At 45.6% G+C, this 21109-nt stretch overlaps 1 protein-coding gene and 1 long non-coding RNA gene across 9 annotated transcripts in view; one reads left to right on the top strand and one right to left on the bottom strand.

The window, feature by feature from the left end:
• The window catches only part of FBRSL1 (fibrosin like 1), a 790252-nt gene that overhangs the window by 80100 nt on the left and 689043 nt on the right, over positions 1-21109 (top strand). The gene's annotated exons all lie outside the window — the stretch shown is intronic.
• Positions 4190-7729, bottom strand: LOC309359651. Of its 2 annotated transcripts, XR_014163895.1 has the most exons (3): positions 7696-7729; positions 4792-4918; positions 4190-4559 (listed from the first exon to the last, which is right to left on the bottom strand). It is a non-coding gene; the product is annotated as an uncharacterized lncRNA (long non-coding RNA). The 2 variants fall into 2 exon arrangements; XR_014163896.1 differs by lacking the exon at positions 7696-7729 and having other exon boundaries at positions 4792-5476.

Raw genomic sequence — 21109 nt, 5'->3', positions numbered from 1 at the left:
GAAGGCGTCGCGCGCCTTCCTGCTGCCCCCCATCCTCTGGGGCTGGCGATGGGGGAAGCGCTGCTTTCCCCCCCGCCAGCCTCAAAGCCGGGTTGGAGAGCAGCGGGAAGGCGTTGCGCGCCTTCCTGCTGCCCCCCATCCTCTGGGGCTGGCGATGGGGGAAGCGCTGCTTTCCCCCCCCCCCCCGCCAGCCTCAAAGCCGGGTTGGAGAGTAGCGGGAAGGCATCGCGCGCCTTCCTGCTGCCCCCCATCCTCTGGGGCTGGCGATGGGGGAAGCGCTGCTTTCCCCACCGCCAGCCTCAAAGAGCAGACTCTCCTGGCTTCAGCGGAAGCAACGCGAAGCCTCTTTAGCGCAGGCTTCGGAGGCTTTGCCTTGCTATCGCTGAAGCCAGGGAGCCTGCATTCGCTCCATAGGACGCACACACATTTCCCCTTCATTTTTGGAGGGGGAAAAGTGCGTCCTATAGAGCGAAAAATACGGTAATCAGAACTCCCCAGTGGCACCCTACACAATTTAAAATAAATACTCTGTTGGCCAACTCGTGCATTTAGCTTCTGCCTCTCCCTGAAGTCTTTCAGAGGGGTAGAAATATTTAAGGATTCCAAAAGCATTTTAATTTATCAGAGTCAAATCCAAAAATTCATTTTGGATTTTGTGTAAGATGCCTTTTGTACTTTTACAGAAAGGTGGAGTCATAAATTCAATTGTCGTGCTACTAATAATGGCACTTAAAAATCTCAAACATTGTGTATAGTGATGCTCACCAGAAAACACCAAGTAAAAAAGTTACTTACTCGTGAGACACTTCTCCAGGGTTCAAAGTAGGGAACAAAAGTTGAAACGATAAGGCATTAGCAACAGAAATGAAGCAAAATCATTCAGATGTTTGCCATGAAAACCACTGTAGTTTCTTGTAAACGGCAGCGAGAGATTTTCAAGCTTTTTTTGTCTCTTGAGTGAGGCCATTAGTCTGCCTAGTTCAGTGTTCTCTGCACGGACTGGCAGCAGCTCTCCAGCATTTCAGATGGTGTGCATTCCCTGGAGAATGCCAGGGATGGAACACAGGTGCTCTACTGCTGAGCTATGTCCTTTTAAGCTGGTGGTTTCCTCTGCTGGGGTCCTCAACAAAGTTTCCCCCACTTAGAAGTGGCCTTTTGTTCTTGGGAGCAGAACCTTGTGGCACATTTGCTTCCCCCGATGTGGGAGGTTGTCCATATGCCAAGTGGCGCTGCTGCTTTGCTTTATCGTTTTTCCCCTTCCTTGGGAAAATGATCTGGTAGAGGGTCTGAGAAAAGCAACCAGGCAAAAAGCCATGAAGTGCAGCTGGTGTCAATTTGCAATAGCATTTTGGGGAGGGGGGCAGGAAGGGGAGAGCGAGGAAGTTAAGAAAGCACTTGGAGTGGTATGTACATATATGTAGTTTGTGCTACATGCGTTTTTGCACCCAAAGAACACAGGACCATCCTGTACCCAGCAAGAACTATGCGGTCTCACTTGTCATTCATTCCTTGGGGAAAAAAAAACATTTTCTAGCAACTGAGCTTTTCTCTTTAACAAAGAAACACCAGCAACTAGGATCCGTGTTGCACAAGACTGTAATAATTGAGAAGGGATGCACTGATACAGGCCTTGCATTGATTTAATACAGCCATACCTCTGGTTAGGGGACACAGGTGACGCTGTGGGTAAAACCTCAGTGCCTAGGACTTGCTGATCGTATGGTCGGCGGTTCAAATCCCCACGGCGGGGTGAGCTCCCGTCTTTCGGTCCCAGCTCCTGCCCACCTAGCAGTTTAAAAGCACCCCTAAGTGCAAGTAGATAAATAGGTACCGCTTTATAGCAGGAAGGTAAACGGCGTTTCCGTGTGTTCCGCTGGTGCTGGCTCGCCAGAGCAGCTTCGTCACGCTGGCCACGTGACCTGGAAGTGTCTCTGGACAGCGCTGGCCCCCGGCCTCTTAAGTGACATGGGCGCACAACCCTAGAGTCGGACACGACTGGCCCGTATGGGCAGGGGTACCTTTAAGACCTTTACCTCCGGTTAAAGATGCTTCAGGTTGCATTTTTTCAGGTTACGGACGCTCCGAAACCTGGAAGTACCAGAAAGGGTTACTTCCAGGTTTCAGAGGTCGCGCATGCGCAGATGCGCCGCTGCGGGTTGTGAACGTGCATCCCGCACGGATCACGTTCGCAACCCGAGCGTCCACTGTAATCTGAACAAACACAAACCCCTGTGTTGCAAAATGTAACAATCTACAAAGATGCAAATTCAACATGCTGGCTAATAACTGTTAGTGAATATATAATTGGTTGTAATGTCATTCAAAATATACAAATAAGCCACTTCAAAATGATGTATATATCATACAACACATCTCACAAAATATACAAGTAACTACAAGTAGTTATATATATCAGAGTCAAACAAAGAACCAATCAAATCAATGAATAGCGAGGAACGCCAAGCCGTCTCTCAAAGGAAGACGTCTCACAAAAGTCTCAAAGGAAGACGTCTCTCAGAAGCCTCAAAAGGACAGTATATACTCTGCATATACTCTAATCTATATACAGTGGTACCTCGGGTTAAGAACTTAATTCGTTCTGGAGGTCCGTTCTTAACCTGAAACTGTTCTTAACCTGAGGTACCACTTTAGCTAATGGGGCCTCCCACTGCTGTTCTGCCGCCGCCGTGCGATTTCTGTTCTCATCCTGAAGCAAAGTTCTTAACCTGAGGTACTGTTTCTGGGTTAGCGGAGTCTGTAACCTGAAGTGTCTGTAACCTGAAGCGTCTGTAACCTGAGGTACCACTGTAACTACTCTATATAACTACTTGCAGTATATTTTGTGAGATGTGTTGTATGATATATACATCATTATATATTCACCAAAAGTTATTAGCCAGCGTGTTGTATTTGCTTTTTTGTAGATTTTTGCATTGATATAGGCTAGGGATGCCCTACATGGTGCTCTCCAGAGCTTGCTAGACTACAGCTCCCATCATCTCTGATCATTGTCCCTGCTGTTAATGGGCATCATGTTGGCTGCCCTTGATAAAGGCAATCCACTGTTTATTCAGGGTGCTGGCATCTCTCAAACCAGCTTTTTTCAGATGGAGATGGTAACGAGTAAGGCTGCTTGTCCTTGAGCTCTGCGGTCTGTCCTTGTTTTAATTTATTTTATCTTGAATGGTTTTAAAGCCAGTTGGACCAGCAGCTAATGATAATTGCCACATGCAAGCAAGGAACATATCTGTTTTTATCTGTATTACTTCTGCGTGGGCTTAAAAAACCACATATTTTAAATGGAGGACAGGCGATAGGGGGGCAGCTGTTTTGGCTCAGCTGCTGATGAGAAATGTTTAGACGTCCATCTTGACTGAAGGGTACTCCACAGTTTTCACATGGTTATTACATAAGCACAGGCCTACAGTACTTCAGATAAAGCGCCCAGAACTCCTTTGCCAGATTTAGTCCAGAAATCTGTGTTGGACTATTGTGACACATCAAGGAAGACGCTGGTATTGGCAAAGCAGTTGTGGGAAGATAAAGTTGATAATGTCTTACATGGACAGCCCTGGAGATGCCTTATCCCAACTAAGAGGTTTTGCTACATGCTCCTTTAATGAAAGCTTAGCTACCTGGTCAGTTGATCTGGACTTGCTAGGAAGTGATCTACCGTATTTTTTGCTCTCTAAGACTCACTTTTTCCCTCCTAAAAAGTAAGGGGAATTGTGTGTGCGTCTTATGAAGCGAATGCAGCCTGCGCAGCTATCCCAGGAGCCAGAACAGCAAGAGGGATCGCTGCTTTCGCTGCGCAGTGATCCCTCTTTTTGTTCTGGCTTCTGAGATTCAGAATATTTTTTTTCTTGTTTTCCTCCTCCAAAAACTAGGTGTGTCTTATAGAGCGAAAAATATGGTATATGCTCCCAGGCAACCCCAGCTTAATCCATATAACAAAGTGTCATCCATGTACATTGAGCATCTTGACATAAAAGACAGCAGAGACTGAAAGTTCCTCAATATGGGGACTTTTACATGACCAGTGTCTCCTGTTTAAACAAACAGCAGAGGGTATGTTTAGTAGAATTGACACATTAGAAAAGGAAGTTTTGGCTTTGAATGCCAAAATTGCTACACTGGTTTGGTTAGTGGAGACAGGAATTCTAACTGTAGCCCGTAGGTTGAGACCCTCCCATGCAGAAACTGAGTTTATTGATGGTTTGAAGGTACATCAGAGATGGAGATAGGTCTGAGTTCACCAAGTCCCTATCAAATTCAGCAACCAAACAATTAAATTACACCCATCAAGATTGGAACTTGAACTCAGAAACATTCTTTTACGCCAGTATGAATGTTCATGAGATGGACTTGGAGGAGTCCTTTTCCATTCATCTCTTTACTCCTTCAGATACAAGGCTACTGATAGGGGATGAGTATGCTAATAATCCACTTGCTACATTCCAAGGAAATGATCTGGGTCTGTCACCTAATCTAATTTGTACAAGCTGGCGTCTTTCGATGGAACTCTGAAGGCTTCAGGGCAGCTCTCCACATTTCCTGCCCTATAGCACAGATGGGAGGAAAAGGCAGCGAATGATGGCTTAATAAACATACTTTGAAAGCTTGTGAATGAGGGGGGTGGTCATTCATAACTGACCAGTGAAAAAACCCAGCAGAATAATTAAAACAGAATCTGAACTGCAAGCAGGAATTCAGTCCATTGTAGGGGTTTCCCTGGGTTTAGGAAATGGTTTACATTGTAAATACCTGTCTAATTTTGGCTAGAGAACTAACCTTTCAGGATCCTGATGTATGGGATAAATTTTGGTCTCTAATTCATATGTTCGCTGACAGGGAGCTGTTTTTCAAATTAAAAGGTGGTCCAAATAACCTGTACTTACTAGAGAAAAGGAATCACAGTCTGGAAAGGAGCAGAAAGTTCTTCAGCTATAAGACTCCTGCCTTTGTCACCTATCCAAATAATATCCAGATACATTCCAATAGACAAGAAAGGAATATCAATTACTGTATATTGGCCTGAATGCAGGTATTGGAAGAGACATCTCCAGGTTAGAGGCCTCAAACTCCTACCCTGCTAGCAATCTACTTTCCAGAGATCAAAGGGATTATCTGTTAACAAATGCTCAAGATAAGCCCAAGGACTCTAGGTAATTATAGAAAAGCAAATTATGATACCTTCCGCTCCCCTCTAAGGTACAGTAAATGACTAGAAAACATGTAGAAAGGTCTTAACATTCTTTCTTGGAACCCAGCAGGTTGGGATAATAAGGAGGCAGATAAGAATTTTATTAGGAATCTTTCTTTGCTATGTGATCATCTCTCAAACCTTCCCTTTTGGGGTAAGGTCATCATTATTATTTAAACAGTGACTTAAAATACAACTTTAAAACCAGGTTAAAACAATCTATGGTCGAAGTGGTAGATGAACCAGTTAGTGTCTCTTTCATGTTTGTGGTGTTATAGACTCTCTCTCTCTCTCTCTCTCTCTCTCTCTCTCTCTCTCTCTCTCTCTCTCTATCTCATGAATACATTCCATCGCTTGGATTTATTTTTTTTAATGGTTATTTTTAAACCACACATGAAAATTAGCATGCTTTAATATTTCCATATACAGTGGTACCTCGGGTTAAGTACTTAATTTGTTTTGGAGGTCTGTTCTTAGCCTGAAACTGTTCTTAACGTGAAGCACCACTTTAGCTAACGGGGCCTCCTGCTGCTGCTGCGCCGCTGGAGCACGATTTCTGTTCTCATCCTGAAGCAAAGTTCTTAACCTGAAGCAGTATTTCTGGGTTAGCGGAGTCTGTAACCTGAAGCGTATGTAACCTGAAGCGTCTGTAACCCGAGTTACCACTGTAATATGAACATATAAACAGCAAAAAAGTACATCTATTAGCTACATAAATTAGATAGGATACTTATCTACAATTTTTGTTGCCCAACCAGCAAAGCTCTCTTAGGTCAGGATAACCAGTGCTGGGGGCTGAAAATCTTACAAAACCCCATTTCTGCCTACTTGTGAGCCAAACTGAGATACCTAAAATTAGGATGTTTTGGTCACCGGGGTTTGGCAGAGGATGACGGGTGTGCCGTGTGTGATTAACAGAACTTCGTTTGGCTAATGATATATTTAACAGAATGATTCACATCAGGGTTGCTAGCATCTGTTTGCAGAAAGTAGAGGGCCCCCATTTCCTAACCATTTTACAAAAAAATAAATAAAAAAAGATCTCCTGCTATTAATGCCTTGGTTTTGATAACTTTTAAAAGCATAACTATTAAAACTAATTGGCTGATCACCACTTGGGATGCTGCTGCTAATAGTTTTCTCTTTTTTATTCTGCTGGAATGCCTGATGGCTGCTACGAAAGGAACGTGCACAGCTTGTAAAAAGCCCAAGTTACACACGCTGCATTAAAACACACACATAAACACACACACACACACAAAAAGGGGGTAGCCATGTTGCTCTATTAAGAAAACAACCAGCAACAGCTCTAAATTTCACAGCTGGGCAATCTAATACAGTGGTACCTTGGGTTACAAACACCTCGGGTTACCACCTGCTAACCCAGAAGTAGTACAGTGGTACCTTGGGTTAAGAACTTAATTTGTTCTGGAGGTCCGTTCTTAACCTGAAACTGTTCTTAACCTGACTTAACCTAACTTTAGCTAATGGGGCCTCCCTCTGCTGCCACACTGCCGCCGTGCAATTTCTGTTCTCATCCTGAAGCAAAGTTCTTAACCCGAGGTACTATTTCTGGGTTAGTGGAGTCTGTAACCTGAAGCTTATGTAACCCAAGGTACCACTGTACCTCGGGTTAAGAACTTTGTGCCAGGATGAGAACAGAAATCGTGTGTGGCAGCAGTGGGAGGCCCCATTTGCTAAAGTGGTTCCTCAGGTTAAGAACGGACCTCTGGAACGAATTAAGTTCGTAACCAGAGGTACCAATGTATATACTTTGGGAAGTTGTTGATTTGTTTGTTCTCTAAGCATTTGGACATCTTATAATGAATTGTGCATGATAGCTCCTGATGTCAATTTGAATCAATATGGCGGACAGAACATTTCAAAATGGCGCCATTTTGAACCACCAATTTCAAAAAACTTTTTTATTTATTAGCATTGCCAAGCAGTGTTTGGTACAGTACCTTTACCAGGGAAAACAAAAACATCACAAAATAGTGGCAGGGTCTTGAGTTTATTAAGCAAAGAAGAGAGGGGGAAAGACGGGGGGGGGGGTTTGAACAGAAAAAGGCACCAGTTAGGCTGAATGTCGTAGCGATAGGGTCAGTTTTTAGACACTGTTCCAAGATGGTAGGTTGCAGGCTGAATCAGTCCCTGACACATGCTACAGGTTACACACCTAGGATTTGGGCATAAAGAAGCAACAACTTCCCCTTCCCCCATTATTTTAAAACATAAAAATCCGCCCTACTCCTTAAGCAAAACAGGGAGGTCCCTGGTCAAGGTAGAGAACAGAAATTAAGAGAAAACTGCAGTCATTGGCCTGGTCTGCACATAATACTGTAGCACAGGGGTCAGCAAACTTTTTCTGCGGGGGGCAGGGCAGTTCACTGTCCCTCAGAATTTGTGGCGGGTCGGACGCATGTGCACGCGCCTATGCCTTCCCTCCCTCCTTCCCTCAGAGACAGAGCGGCTGAGATACCTCCACTCACCGCATTCAGATGGAGTGGGCTGGGCTGGGCTGGGCTGGGCTGGGGAGAGGGCGCCCCATCGGTGCTGGATCTTGGCTTGCGTGGAGGGGCTGCAGCCATCTCACCAGGAAGGGCCTCTACCCTGGGGTGTCCATGACAGTGGTGCTAATGTGTCATCGCTGAGCAGCACAGAAGAGTCCTCCTCTTTCTCTTCCTCCTCCTTCCTCCTTGCAGGCTCTCTGCTCCAGCTTCTTCCCTCCCCTTCGCTTCTCCTCCCTACCTGGAGCAAGATGTCAACAAGGCGCCCTTGCCCTGCGCCTCGCCCCAATTGGAGCAGCGAGTCTTGGGAAGGGTCGCCATTGACCACCGGCTCACGTCAAACCAGCCTATGGAGAGGAGGCCTGAGGTTGCTAAGGCTTCAGATTGGCCAGCATCACAGAAGTCTGAGCAACCTCACAGCATGCTAGGCGATGTAGTCCTGGGGGGAAATCGCAAAAAAAATGGCGCCCAATTTTTTTTGGAAAAAGGCGATCACACCGATCCAAGCAGCAATTGCAGAACCGTTCACGGGCCGGATCCAGAAGGCAATTGGGCCAAATCTGGCCTGTGGACTGTAGTTTGCCAACCCCTGCCTTAGCATGAACTTGCAGACTCTGGAACAGGAGATTGTACTCCTCCCATGCTGAGCTGCACTAAGCCAAGCCATGTCATGCCTTGTCCAAACCTGAGCTCGTGGTTTAGCTCTCTGTGGGCAAACTACAAACTGCAACTAGAGTTTCTCCTACAGGAGGACTAAGACACAAGCTCAGGTTTGGATGATGTGCCAAACACCATGACTTGGCCTAGTTTAACAGAGCAGCAGAACAGCTGGGATGGCACAAAGAGGCCAGAATCTCTTTTCCAAGAGTCCACATACACATAGCATGCACCTGCTAAACCATGGTTTGGCTTAACGTGACATGCAAACCAGGCCTACATATTAGCAGAGCCGGAGATTATTTGGGGTTGCGTACTGAATTACAAAGAGTTGATTCAGTATGATTTTTGTGTGTGTGGCTGATGCAGTTTTATTGGCTAGCCAACACCTCTCTAAGAAGGAAAGGGAAGCGAGCATCAGGGAGCTTGTAGGACTAAGGCTCCTTTGACTGGAAAGTTTTATTTGCCCATAATTGTAAGAATACGATTCTGAGTTACTTGTGCAAATTTTCCAGTTAGGCGTCTGTTTTAAGCAGATTAGGCAAAACCTATGGTGTATAGGTGTATCGGTGACTATTAGCAAGTGGCCCAGCTGGGTCCTTTTAGACCCTAGACATAATGATTACGCAGAAACACACTCCTTTGGAGTATGTATTACTTTAGCTGAGAAGCACACAGAACATTTCTCTTCCCCCTGCTATGCCATGCTCTAAAACTGTGTCTGCATCTCTCATGTTAAAGCAAAAACGACAACAACAATAGTTTGCCAAGCCTGTATTAAAAACAATAATTATTAGTAATGATAATATGTGTGCACGCACAGCTTTCTCTCAAATCATAGAAGCATCATGAAAGCAAGAATAATGTTGGGTTTGCTTCTGCTACCCTGATGCTAAACACATTGCCTTGGAAATAAGCACCATTTTGTTGTAGAGAATGATAATTGATTTGTTGCCTCTGTGACCATGTACATGCCTGATCAGGCACCCACTGCCTACAAAATGAATTCAAGAAAGAAAGGATGTTCTGGTGACTCGGACTTCGCTCTGCATGCCCATTCCTGACCAGACGCTTGATGAAGGGACTGTTAGTTGCAGCTCCATCATCTGCTCTTCTCTGGGTGGTGGGTTCTGGATTATTGAACCAGAGTCCAGCCTACTCCACCTACTATTAGTACTTGTGACTGTGGAGGGGCCACACAACAGTGGTACAACATCTGTTTTGCATGCAGAAGGCCGCAGGTTCAATCCCTGGCATCTCCAGGTGGGGCTGGGAGAGACCCTAGCCCCCAATGTGAAAACCTGGAGAACTTCTGAGCCAGATAGACCCAAGAGTTTGAGTTGTTAGAAGGCATCTTCCTATGTTTCCATGATGTCTCCATGTGTTTTAACAATATAGCTGTCAGACTGATGTAGAGATGGTGCACAACTGCATTCCTACCTGCTAAAGGCCCAGCTTCAGTCTCTCCCCCCATACATTGCCTCTGCATTCCACGCACCGCCTTCAAATACAAATTAAAGGGAGTCCCTCTTTCCTTTTCCTCATTCACGCTCGTTCGTTTGATCGCTAGATTTGGGAGAGATGAGCAGAAATCTCAAAGCTATTTAAAAGGATTAGAGCTGGCCTGTGGGGGTTTTAGCAGAAGAATTAGCCAGCGGAAATCATCTTTTAGTGCATGGGTCGGAAAGCAAATGGGTGGTATTTTAGCCTACATTTTGTAGGAAGCCCAAGACACTGTTTCCTTTGTCAGCGAGTCTGATTTGATGAGGCTGTGCCGCTCTTGAGTTCTGACCTGCTCTCGGGTATGATTGCTGCCAGCTTAGCAGCCTGCGTGTTTGGTGGAAAATGGAGAGAGACACAATATTCTTGGGAGGAGGGTAGATGGAGACTAGGAGGCATAACAAGGAAAGGGGACATTGTGCTCAAACTCCCTGTGGTGGGAAGCTCACTGCCTGGAGGCTGGTTTTAACATGCCCCAACCCAAGATGGCACAGACATCCCTGGGACAACAGCAGTTCACAAACCAGTGTGTGTTGAATGAAAGCGCCCATATGAAAAACTACACACCTTGTGCTGCAAAGGGTCTTTACACCCACCCACAACCCAGGGAGCATGTTCTGAAAGGGCATCTGTTCGCTGTGTAAACGGCAAGAACTGAAGCAAGGCCTTCACGTAATGGCATTTCCATACAACTTTTGGAGTGCATGTGTGTGTGTTTGTCCAACCCTCCTGCAATTAATTTCTGGTTTGCAGCCAATCTCATATGCTGGCCTCAGACAAGGCAAGGGGGGGGGCACACAAAAGCCCGGCCCATCCCCTGCTCAGGAACTTGGGTGGGGTGGGGGTGTCACCCATGCACATCTTCGCAGTTGCAGTTATAGCAAGGATCTTGGTTTAAGAAAAAGAAAGCAAAACGAACAACAGGATACCTGGGAACGAGACCATGGACACTGTGTGTGTGTGTGTGTGTGTGTGTGTGTGTGTGTGTGTGTGTGAGAGAGAGAGAGAGAGAGAGAGAGAGAGAGAGAGAGAGAATACTCACATCCCTGCTTTTGTCTTTCATGACATTAAGTTCATAGGCAGAAGTTGTGCCATATGGAGCTAAATCATTCATCATTCATCATGACTGGGAGCATTAGTATTCTTAACACAAAGGACCACATCCTCTGCCAAGAGACTGTCCTTTCTGTGTATGTATATTATATACTGTGGTGGTGGAATGCAGGCAGTTCCAGGAGGGGAAGAGCCCGTTTGCATCTGGTCCCAGCCAGGTCCCTGGAAGAGTCCTCACCTTTCGCTCTTGGGAAGTGAGGTAGCTTTTAGCAGCCTGTGCCAGGGATTCCATTGCAGTAGCAAACAGCTGAAGAGTGAGAGAGAGATCACCCTTTTGGCCACAGGAATACGATACTGAGAATGTCCCGCAGAGTTTGTTGCTACATGGGAAACTGCACAAAACATCTTGTTTGTTTATTAGATTTATAAACCGCTTGATTGAAAAGCTCTCTGAGCGATGTACAAATAACATGGATGCAAGACACTGTTAAAATGCACTGTCCAAGTGAAAACAAACGAACTTAAACCATGCATCAATCCAAATACATGTAGAACCATTGTGACAATATTTAAAAAGAGGAAAATCATTAATACAGCCAAGGTAGCAGGGTGCTGTTCATGAAAGCTAATCCCACAAAGCATTTATTAGCCTTGAGGTATGGTTTACTTTGGGCATGGCAGGTATAGCCTCACCTGTTCTCTACCTGCAAAGCGGGTTTTAGTTACCCTTCTGACATGGAAACTGCAGGCCCATTATATGACAGTGTACCTGGTGTTTTCCTCCCACCTCTTAATTTCTTTTTTAGAAACCTGACATGTATAACCATCATGTCAGGGCTTCACAGCACAGTAAATGCTTTTTCACATTGCCTAGGAACTTCCTGTGTTTGACTATGCGGTTCACGTTGCGGCTGCAATGGGATCGCCTTACTGTGATGCAGCGGTGTCTGCTGAAGCGGACAAAAGGAGCACGTTGCCTTTCTAAAAATAAAACGCTTTTCCCTGACTACTTCAATTGGGGGGTGGGGAGAGTGAGAGAGAGAGAGGAGAGGAAAAAAACTGGCACACAGGCATATTAAGAGACTGCTTTTTACCAGAATCAGAAACTCTTGCCTTAAAAAAAAAAGCCAAGGTTTTATTCTCACCTTCTGCCTTGCAAACTACTACTTCTTTTTGGTATAACAGCAGTTGCATTTCTTGGTTCTTGTCAAGCTGTAACTTCCACTTGCCTGCTCCCAGCTACCTCTTGTCTCCAGGTACTTAAGGGGGGTTGGGGAGCTGAGAATTGCTGAGCAATCTGTGGTGATGGAGGCAAAAGAAAAACCCATGAGAAGCGGAGGAGACAAAACCTTGAAATAAGCAGTTGTTGGGAAAGGCATTTAAGCCTCACACCAGTCAGTTCTGTTTTATTCTAGGTAGGATTGGCACCTGCCACTCATCTGTCTGGCTGCTCCTTTTTTTTCCAGCTTGCAAATATATCTCAGGGAGCTATCACAGTAAGAGTCATATCTCATGTTTGATGGGGCTGTATCTCAGTGGTGTAGAACACCTGCCTTTGAATTGCAGAAGGCTTCAGGTTCAGTCCCTCACTGTAGGGGCAATCTATCTGGAAGACAATTGTATTTTGAGGAGTTTAGTGATCTGATATGGTCATTTCTTCCTGCCAGGGACGCGGTTGGCACTGTGGTTCTAAACCACTGAGCCTCTTGGGCTTGCTGATTGGAAGGTCGGTGGTTCAAATCCTGGTTACGGAATGAGCTCCCATTGCTCTATTCCAGCTCCTGCCAACCTAGCAGTTCAAAAGCACACCAGTTCAAGTAGATAAATAGGTACCGCTGCAGTGGGAAGGCAAACGGCATTTCTGTGTGCTCTGGTTTCCGTCACAGTGTCCTGTTGCTCCAGAAGCAGTTTAGCCATGCTGCCACATGACCCGGAAAGCTGTCTGTGAACAAACGCCGGCTCCCTCGGCCTGAAATCTGAGTTCCACAACCCCATAATTGCTTTTGACTGGACTTAACCGTCCTGGGGTCCTTTACCATTACCTCTTCCTGCCTCTGTTTACTTCCCCTCTATCTCTTGTTCTGCTCTTTGATGGCTGAGAGCGGCCTTTAATGTATAATCTGGTGGACGGAATAAGTGATAATTGCAGGGTACCTTCTGACCTTCTTTTGTGCTAGACATTGTTTGGAAGAATGTGGGGTTTTGGAAGAGGGGGCTAGCTAATTAATAATCTGCACTAGCTAGTGGCACTGTGGGTTAAATCACAGAGCCTAAGACTTGCTGATCAGAAGGTCGACGGTTCGAATCCCCACAACAGGGTGAGCTCCCGTTGCTCTGTCTCTGCTCCTGCCAACCTAGCAGTTCAAAAGCACGTCAAAGTGCAAGTAGATAAATAGGTACTGCTCCAGTGGGAAGGTAAAGGACGTTTCCATGTGCTGCTTCGGTTCGCCAGAAGCGGCTTAGTCATGCTGGCCACATGACCCGGAAGCTGTACGCCGGCTCCCTCGGCCAATAAAGCGAGATGAGTGCCGCAACCCCAGAGTCAGTTATGACTGGACCTAATGGTCAGGGGTCCCTTTACCTTTACCTTTACTAGCTAGTCAGGCAAGACACGTAGGCTAACAGACTTAGTTAGCTATAAATCAGATGGTGTTGGGCAGGACTTCTGTGAAACTCATGTACAAACTCATGGCCAGAAGGTCCTGCAACCTGAGGCTGCCTGGTGGTGTTCCTTTGCCACTTCTTGACGGCTTCTCAGTGGCAGATCGAAGTCCTTGCTTGGTAATGTATATAATGCTTGCTGTTTAGAATAAAATCTTCAATCTTCTTGTGTTTGTATTGCTTCTGAATCTTATTAAAAAGAACCACCTTGCACCTCCAGGTAGGGGTGGGAGGGCTCCCTGCCTGAAACCCCAGAGAGCTGCTGCCAGTCAGTGTAGACTGTACTGAGCTAGATGGACCAATGTGCTGCCACTCGGTATAAGGCAGCATTTGGGACTCTTTAAGGAAAACGCGAATAAGAGGTGATATGCTAGAAAGTTATGAAACTATGCATTGCATGGAGAAAGTGGGGGGAGAGAGAGAAATATTAAAATCAGTTAAGATCAGTATTATTTTAAAAAAATCAAAACAAATTAAAATCATCACATAGCTAAAAACAGAAATTACTTGCAGTGCACTGCAGTTTGTGGGGGCTCCAGTTCTCTCTCCCCCCCACTGCCAAACTAGATGCTGAATAGCATTATATCTTGTTTTCGTAAGACATGTTTTCCCTGTGAAAACGACACTTCAACACAAGGAGAGTGTGCCAAGTGCATTACTTTGAACCTCTCATTATACTTGAACTTGGGACCATCCAACGAAGCCGAATGTTGGAAGTTGCAGGTTCTGACACCTGGGCACCCAAAACTGGGTCTGCTTCTTCTTCTTCTTCCCCTTGTCACGGAGGAGACTTTCAGCCAGAGAGGTAACATAGATGATAATTTGCATTCTCTTCCTGCTCGCTTCCTACCTCATCTGGCTAATGGAAATTGTATGGAAGGGAAGAACAGAAAGGGTGCTTTAAAAAGAGGAGGCTTAAAGCTGCGAAGGTAACATGCATTAGCTTGAAAGCACAGGTCACTGCCCAGGCTCATGCAAAAGCAGTAAAACGTTGCAGAGAAATGAAAGTTGACTTAGTGGGGTTAGAACATTTTAACGCAGCAGTGTTAATTTCCATGTTTAAACCTAAGGGAGCCCTTTTGATCTGAGCAGCCTTTGGACAAGCTCTCTGCCCCTCCTTCCACAATCATATCATATTGCTGTAAATGGATGAATGTGTAATTATCGGAGGTGGCATTTCCTAGTTACTGCAATAAAGCGTTTGCCCTCTCGTGTTAAAACACCTGCATTTTTGCTCCCTGTTCTCAGAATTGCATACTTTGGCACAGGTCCCTGATTTGAGACTCTTGGGTGACGAGGCGACGGCTTTGTGGTATCTTTGTTTTATTGTACTCTTAGCTGAGGGATTTTAAAAAAAATGAATCTCACACTGGCCTGTTTCACCCATTACTGTAAGCCATGGTTAGGAGTAGGAGCAGAGCCTGGGGGCTTAGCTGTAGTTCACCCCCAAGCTGAAGATCTGCAAAAAATGCAAACCACTCTCGAGGCTCATCTGTTCTTCCTGGAGCTTTTAACTATTTGGTAAATTAATAAACCAAAGTTTAAGCAGTTCTCTGCCAGACATTTCAGTGTTAACTATGGTTTGTGTTAACCATGGTTAAGCATTGCGTATGAACCACACCACTATCTCCAACCTGACCCCCTGAGCCTTTCCCCCTTTAGGGGCCTAAGATGAAGTTTGTTTTATATTCTTAAGAATATAAAAGAACTCTCCCCTGGCACTTCTCAGTGTGCAAAAAGAGAAAGGAACATGATATTGGTGAAGGGAAGCATTATTTCACTTCTTGGTCTTAAGGGAGGGGGTGTCCCTTTTTCACATCAAATGAACATTTTAACGATTAATAGCTAAGTCTTCTTTGGAGCTCTTGACCTGAGGCCAGAGAAAATGAGAGGCTAGAATCTAATCTCTCTCTCCTTTCCCACTCATCCACCCACCCCATCTGCTTCAAAAGAGGCGAAACTCAAAGCATTAAGGATTTGCTTCAACACCTGTTTGGCTACTCAAGAAAAAACAACCACAGAGCCTTTCCTCCTCCTCCTCCTCCTCTTCCTCCACCTCCACTCCTCCCGATGATTAAGAAGAAACATATGGCAATCCCAGGGAATGGAAACCGATGCCCATTTTGCCTGTCTAATCAATCAGACTTGTTAACAATCAGTGCCGTCGCCTGTGTGCTTGATAAATAATAGTGCCCATCGAGTTTGTGTGTGTGTGTGTGTTTAATGTAATAAGGTGCTCTTGCTTAATTAATGTGTGTGCATTGGCTAGGGTTGACTTTGAGAGCTGGGTGGTGTCGTGGTTAGAGTGTCCAGCCAGGGTGTGGCAGACCAGGGTTCAAAAACCCCACTAGGCCATGAAGCTCACTGGGTCACCTTGATATCTCTTGGGCTTCCAAACAGGACAGAGGGGTTGTGGGGCATGACAGCGAGCCACATTTGAACCCCTGAGCTAGCTTTTAACACTCCACTGCTGCTCAAAGCTATCCCAGCCTAACACGCCTGAAAAGGACTGGTGTCAGGACAAAATTTAGGAAAGGAGCGGTATGGACCTCTTGCCTGCCAGAAAGCAGTACAGTGGTACCTCAGGTTAAGTACTTAATTCGTTCTGGAGGTCTGTTCTTAACCTGAAACTATTCTTAACCTGAAGCACCACTTTAGCTGAAGCACCTCCTGCTGCCGCCGCGCCGCCGGAGCACGATTTCTGTTCTCATCTTGAAGCAAAGTTCTTAACCCGAGGTACTATTTCTGGGTTAGCGGAGTCTGTAACCTGAAGCAGCTGTAACCTGAAGCGTATGTAACCCAAGGTACCACTGTACCAATGTGGGGAATCTGAAGTATGTTCTCTGCTTTACTAGTAGTCTGCTGTTAAGAGAAGGGTGAAAAAAATACAAGTATCTTAAGTCTGAATTCAGCGTTCGTACCCTGCCAACACAACACTGCTTATCAGCTAAAACATATGTTAAGCTTGGCATTAGGTGTTTCACCTGGCCGCTCATTTAATTAAAAATGTTGTCCCTTTGAGGGAGGTGCTGGTGACCTGCTGTATATACATGCAGGTGTGGAAGCATACGCATAGGCAACACAGAACTTCAGTTTGAATAAAACAGCTTTGTGGAGCGAATGAGGCAGCTCAGAAGCCTATGTCGCCATCGTTCTTGGGACTGTGGGCGCATTTGCAAACTGGATAAACTCTCGTTGTCACAACCTGCACTGCAGCTAAATGCACCCTGCAAGCTGTTCTACTGGCTACAATAAAATTCTTCTTCCGAGCCTAATTTCAGAAAGGGGAGAAGATCTTGTAGGTGCTCCAAAAAGGCCTCTACAGTCCCACGTTGCAGCTGTGCAATCTAAAGGGAAGGGGAAAATGCTGGGCAGCTGAGATGGAAAGCAAAGATGAAGCGTCTTCTGTCTCTTGTGGAATTCTCTCAAGCTTTGGGCGGGGGTACAAGGGGAAGGAAGGAGGGGGGTGCTGTGATAGTGGGTTTTCTGCAGTGGCAAAGGACTGGGCTAGATTGTGAGATATCTTGAAACTCTTAATTGCAAGAATGGAGACTCGGTCAGACATGGGACAGATGCAAGATCAGAGACCCATCTGTAGGGAGCCTTCTTGTACTGAGCTCAGACCATTGGTTTCTCTTGTTCAGTATTATCTACAAGGGCATGAAGCAGTTCTCCAAGATTTCAGATAGAGTCTCTCCCAGGCCTAGCTGGAGATGCCAGGGATTGAACCTGGGACCTTCAGCATGCAAAGCAGATGCTCTGCCACTGAGCTACTGCCCTTCCCTAATCCATAGTGTACAGGCATCCTGGATGAGGTTCAGCTGCACAATTCTCTGTAGATGCTGCTTTTTGCTCCAGTTACAAATGCCTGCTCCCTATTTATTACCTTTATATTCCCCATACCCAACAGGGCTTAGAACCAAGAACTCGGTCTTGCTCAGATATGGCCAAACTCGGCCCTCCAGCTGTTTTGGGACTACAGCTCCCATCATCCCTGATCACTTGTCCTGTTAGCTAGGGATGATGGGTGTTGTAGTCCTAAAACAGCTGGAGGGCCAACTTTGGCCATGCCTGGCTCTGTCTAGTTGACTCAATTAAAAAATGCAACACAGTTTTGAGCACAGCCTCTGAAGTCCTGTAGTTGAACACTCCCAGGGCTCAGTCCCTCTTGTCCCCACAAAAAAGAGAGCTGAGAAGGATTTCAGTTTGAAGATGCCTTGTGTTTGGACTCATGCACCAAGTAGACACCCCAGTCCAAGAGGAAGCTTCCATTATATGGAGGCCATGGCCACATGCAAAACAGCTCCCTTCAAAGCTCTGTTCTTAGGGCACATGACGCATTGCTGCAATTTCAGAGTTTCTCTTAGTGGTAGGCATCTCTCATTGATGTGGCCACTTCTTCGCAAGCTTTTCCATAAGTAGCTGGTCAAGTGCTTTGACCAAAGCTTGAGGAACAGCCTTGTAGGCTTGTGGAGATTAATTCTCCTCCTTGAAACTAGATTGTCAGGTTATCCCAACAGCACTCAAGCCACTTGTGATTCCCAGCAACTGATAATTAAAAAGCCCAGTGCTTTTTTTCAGGGGGTACTCAACGGTGTGCAGTACCGGCACCTCATTTTGCTGTTGTTAAAAAGTATGGCACCTACTGTAACAACTTAATGGTGAGTACTGACACCTCTTTTTCTAGAAAAAAAGCATTGCTATTGCCTGTGACAGCATAAGTAGAAAATAGCCATGGTGCCCAGGATGCACATCTAATCTTTGTTTAAGTGACTTTTAATGAAACCAATTTTTCTTTTAAAAAATGCACAAAAGTACACCTTTCTAAAGGTTCTGCCATAGCCCTTACCTTGCTGAAAAGGCAAGCCTTCATTTTATACTGTAAATTGGCTTGCTTCTTAAGCAGCTGCTCCAAAAATACCAAGAAACCTCTTGTTCTTCCCCCATGCATGTAAGTTGGATGCTCAAGGCTATTGCAGCCACGTGTTTCCTGGATAGCAAGTGATTAGTTCCCTCTCCAACATAGGAATGTCAAATGCAGAAGTCTGGATAAACAAGGAAGGTCCCGGTCAGTGGTAATGCCAAACCGGTATTAATGGAGGGGCCATATTTACAAGCTACGTAGATGAAAGGATAGTCAAAATGGAATGGATGGTGATAATTTGGCGCTCCCTATGGGTGGTGTGAGAACTAGTTGAGCTTTCGCAATGGTGCCCTCCTTTAGCAACCCCAGTTAAAGAGGATTCCTGTTTGCCAAGTTATAATTACTTTTATCTCTCCATCCTCTGTTTACTGCAGCACAATTAGTCATTTTATTGGTACCGCATAGTGACAATGTTTAGTGAGGAGTATAAAAAATCTGCAATGCTAGGCGCCTTTCTTTATTCACAACATTCTGAAGAGCTGGGGGGGTATGCTAGGAAAATGTTTAGATTGAATTGCATTGAAGTGTTTTGGCTGGGTTCTTTAAAATGCATCTTTCTAGGCAGGCTGTATTAGGAGCAAAGTATCCTCCACCCTCCCCTCCCTTGCCATCACTCACTTGCATGCAGCTAAGGATTTGCAGAGAGCAAATGCTGGTATATCGGCAGCCATGCGTTGACAGTTTCAGAAGCCTCTTCATTTCTCTGAAGAGGAGATTAGTATTAGGCTATACTGGAATAATCCCAGGTACCAACAATTTCAGTGCTGGTACCTAACACAGGCCTGTGGCCCTTCCAGGTGTTACAGGATCACAAGTGACATCACCTCTAAATAATGGCTGATGACAGTTGTAGTCAAACAACATCTGGGTCAACGAAAGCTTTAGACAGTTGAGTTTCAGACAATGGCAGATACTACGGGAAAGCAGCATTAGGAACCTGCTGGATCAAGCTGAAGGCCCTTCTAGTCCAATGTCCTATTTTCACGGTGGCCAACCAGATGCCTATGGGAAGCCCACAAAAAGGAACCGATTACAAGAGTACTCTTCTCCCACTTGTGATTCCCATTGAGTGACATTCAGAGGCATGCTGCTTCCAACAGGAGAGGTAGAACAGAACTATTGTGGCTATTAGCCCTTGTTGGCTTTTTCCTCCTCCGCGAATTTCTCTGATCCTCTTTCAAAGCCTTCCAAGTTGGTTGTCATCGCTATATCTGGTGGGAGCCAACTCCACAGTTTAGCTCTTTGCTGTGTGAAGAAGTACAGTCATACCTTGGAAGTTGAACGGATTCCATTTTGGAAGTCTGTTTGATCTAAAACGTTCAGAAACCAGGGCGCACCTTCCAGTTGGTTGCAGGAAGCTCCTGAAGCCAATCAGAAGCTGCAGAACCAGTGTTGAACGTTCAGGTTCCAAAGAACATTTGCAAACTTCCGGGGTTGTGGCATTTGGGAACCAAAAGTTTCAAGTCACAAGGCGTTCGACGTCCGAGGTATGACTGTACTTTTAATTCAGAAAGTTCCAGGATGAGGAGGCTTCATTGAGTTTTTGCAATATGAGAGAGGGAGAAAAAAGCATTGTTTCAGCTGCAGCCCCTGCTTTATGCAGTGAGAGTCTGTTTCCGCTGGTGGCTGGGTGTTGACCAGGCTTGGGCATTGAGATTAAATGACACCGCTGCTCATTTGTCGTCGTCCCCCTCTCCTCCCCCCCTCCCCAAACCACAAAGCAAAACAACGAAAAAGTGCAACTCCTTCATCTGGCTGATAAATGTTTATGCAACAGGAACAGGCTTCCTGCCAGCGGGGGGAGTTGACAGGCAGGAGAGGCAGACAAATTGGAACAAGTCATTAAAAACATGCCACTCCAAAGCTGTTTAAATCATCATCATGCGAACTGTGAATTTATTACAATGCACGCTCCTCAGGGGACAGAGATCTGAAAGGGCTGTTTGTAAACATGTAAAACAATAAGCGTTTTTTCTCCTGCAGTGCTGGTGATGGAGATCTTGCTTGTCTAAACAAGACAGGGATGTGCACACAGGCTTGCCTCTCACCTGAGGCCAAAAGTCTCTCTCGGTGGGTCAGAGAACAGAACATTTAGCAAAGCAAGCTCTTCTTCCTTTGTTCTTCCCCAGCCATAAAACAACATAAACAACAGACTTGTGCGTCTCGGAAATAGCAAGGTGGATTTTCTTCCTTTCCAGAAGACCTGCCCCTGTCTCTTGTGTGCACACGATAATTGTGCCAACTGGTGGTCTACAGACCACAGGTGGTCCATGAAACCCACCCAGGGGGTCCGTGGCACTATTCCCATAACAAAAACTACAATAGAGATACCAAGATTTTCAAAAGCTTAATTGGGAACCACTGGTGTAAGGGAAAACTGGAAAAAGCAGGACAATTGACATTTTGGAACTGAGCAAACCTGGTGCAGTAAGACCTAGTGGTTAGCAACTGAGCCCCTCAGTCTCCAAGAGGAATTGTAATTGCCATACATTGTTAAAACGCAACCCCAATGGTTGCCTTGCCCATTAAAGATGCTTTGGAGAAGTATGTGGTAGCAGCTGCCCATTCACTTGCCTTTCCGGCTTGGCCCAATCCACACCA

The sequence above is a fragment of the Podarcis melisellensis genome, assembly GCF_964234715.1.
Source record: "Podarcis melisellensis genome assembly, chromosome: 16".
Taxonomy (NCBI): domain Eukaryota; kingdom Metazoa; phylum Chordata; class Lepidosauria; order Squamata; family Lacertidae; genus Podarcis; species Podarcis melisellensis.
The sequence above is the reverse complement of the archived record's forward strand: the minus strand, read 5'-3'. Positions and strand labels throughout refer to the sequence as shown.